The sequence below is a fragment of the Lupinus angustifolius genome, unplaced genomic scaffold, assembly GCF_001865875.1.
Source record: "Lupinus angustifolius cultivar Tanjil unplaced genomic scaffold, LupAngTanjil_v1.0 Scaffold_607, whole genome shotgun sequence".
Classification (NCBI taxonomy): domain Eukaryota; kingdom Viridiplantae; phylum Streptophyta; class Magnoliopsida; order Fabales; family Fabaceae; genus Lupinus; species Lupinus angustifolius.
In genome coordinates, this window is record NW_017727937.1 from 22,279 (window position 1) to 25,354 (window position 3,076).

The window sequence follows — 3,076 nt, forward strand, 5'->3', positions numbered from 1 at the left end:
ACGTTAGGTGGTCACTTAGACCACCTCTAATTAAAATTCTAAGACTATGCATTTACCCCACAACGGTTATACTTCAAACTTGGACAGCTTTGAAGCTAAACTAGACTAACTTATTTTTCTCATTCTAAACCCACTTCTAATCTTAATTATATATTAAGAACTAATATACTTTTATCTGCGTAAAGAAACTCTCTAGTTACTACTTCTTAACAAAACTCTACACGCAATTACTTGTTATCCAAGTAAGTTAATTCTTATTCTAATAACTCTTATTTCAAAACAACTATTAAATATATATAACTAAATATATATAAGCACACACACACATATATATAGTCCTATGTCTACCTAAGCAAGAAGCCTAAAGGAGGGATGTTACATTTCTCCCATCCTTTTTAGAAATTTCGTCCTCAAAATTTAGGCATGATCTACTTACCGAAAAGATTTGGATAAGATGCTCTCATCCTACTTTCTAGATCCCACGTGACATCTTCTTCTTGGTTTTTATCCCATATGACCTTTACTAAAGGAATTTCTCTTCCTCGAAGTTGTTTTAATTTTCTGTCTACGATTCGCACAAGTGTAGCTTCGAAAGTAAGATTCTCTCTTAAAGAAAGGTGATCTAGCTCAATCACGTGAGATGGATCCGATATGTATTTCTTGAGTCGAGACACGTGGAACACGTCGTGAAGGTTGGATAGGATGGAGGCAAAGCTATCCTATAGACAACAGGTGTAATCCTTTCGATAACTTGATAGGGTCCAATCAATCACGGGGTCAACTTTCTTGTCTTCATTACTCTACTAATCCCCGTAACTGGTCTTACCCTCAAAAAGACATGATCACCTTCACTAAATTCTAAAGGTTTTCTACGCTTATCATGATAACTCTTCTAACAACTTTGTGTTGCTCTGAGTTTATACCTTATCATTTTCACTTTATCTGTGGTTTCCTGTATCAACTCTGGTCCCAACACCATTTCATCTCCAACTTCATTCAAACATAATGGTGTTCGACATTTCCTTCCATATAGAGCTTCATAAGGTGGAATACCAATACTGGAGTGATAGCTATTATTGTATCTGAATTCAATCAACGGAAGAAGTTTATCCCAACTTCCTTGTTGCAAAACACATGCTCTCAGCAAATCTTCTAGGGACTGAATTCTTCTCTCTGTTTGTCCATCTGTTTGAGGATGATAAGCTGAGATCATTCTTAACCTTAATCCTAAAGCTTTGTGAAGACTCTTCCGAAAGCCTGAAGTGAATCTCGGATCTTGGTCAGATACTATGCTCATAGGTATTCCATTGAGTCTCACAATTTCTTTGAGGTAGATATGAGTCAATTTTTCCAAAGGGTACTAGACATTTAATGGGATGAAATGGGTTGATTTTGTTAGTCTATCTACCACTACCCATATTGAGTCATGACATGCGGAAGTATTTCGCAATCTTGAGACAAAATCCATGAATATACTATGTCATTTCCACTCAGGGATGCTTAAGGGTTGTAACTCTCCCCCGGGTCTTTGATGTTCAATTTTTGCTTTCTGGCATGTCAAAAAGGCCATCACATACTTAGTTACATCTTTCTTCAATCTTGGCCACCAGAACGTCTTCTTCAGATCTTGCTACATCTTGGTAGTTCCTGGATGGAAATTCTACTTACTCTTATGAGCTTCTTCTAAAATTAAATGGCCCGGTTCTTCATTCTGAGGAATATAGATTCTTCATTGGAATCTAACAATCCCGTCTTTTCCCCGTTGAATCTTTAAGTTTTTCCCTCGTTCCATGAGTGATTTTTGAATTTGAATTTCTCGGTTGATCTTTTGTAATTCTCTGATCTGATCTAGAAATTTGTTGGTAATTCTCATTATTCCCAAAACCATTTTACCTTCCTTGATGTGGTGAACTAGATTCATATCTCTAAAATCTTCTAATAGCTTCAACTCCCTTACCATCATGGCTAAGGGAAAAACAACTACTGCCAACTCTAAATCTTGTGTAGGATAGTTCTCTTCATGAGGTCTCAGCTGTCGAGATGCGTAAGCTACTACCTTTCTATTTTGCATCATGACACTCCCTAAACCTTGTTTATAAGCATCATAGTATACCTCAAATGTATCGTTCAAATATAGAAGAATCAACATTGGAGAAGAAGTCAATCTCCGTTTCAAATCTTGGAAACTATTTTCGCACTGAGTTGACCATTCGAAAGCTTGGTTCTTTCGGGTTAACTTGGTCAAAGGTAACACAATCTTAGAAAAACCTTCTATAAACCTCATATAGTTTCCAACTAGCCCATCAAAAATCTTGATTTCATTGACTGTTTGAGGTCTTTCCCATTGTAAAATTGCCTCCACTTTTGCTGGATCAACAATAATTCCATCTCGAGTAATCACATGACCAAGAAACTGTACTTCTTCTAACCAGAACTCCCACTATGAAAGTTTAGCATATAGTTGTCTCTCTTTTAACATCCTCAATATAGTTCTCAAGTGTTTGGCATGTTCTTCCTTGGTCTTAGAGTATATCAAGATGTTGTCAATAAACACGACAATGAAGCTATCTAAGAATGGCCAAAAAATCATGTTCATAAATCCATGAACACTGCATGAGCATTTGTAACTACGAAGGGCATCACTAAATATTCATAATGTCCATATCGAGTACAAAAAGCTGTTTTCGGCACATCTTCCTTCTTAACTTGAATTTGTTGATATCCAGACCTTAATTCAATCTTAGAAAAGATTGCAGCTCCTCTTAAGTGATCCATTAAATCATCAACCCGAGGAAGTGGGTACTTATTCTTAATAGTTACTTTGTCCAATGGTCTGTAGTCCACACACAATCTCATGCTCCCACCCTTTTTTTTCTTCACAAGTAATATTGGAGCACCCCACGGTGACACACTCGTACTGATGAATTGCTTACTCATCATATCTTTTAATTGTTTCTTGAGTTCCAACAATTCTATAGAGGCCATTTTGTAAGGAGCCATGGAGATTGGTCTTGTTCCAGGGATTAAGTCTATTGAGAATTCCACTTCTCTTTCGGGTGGTAAACCTGGAATATCT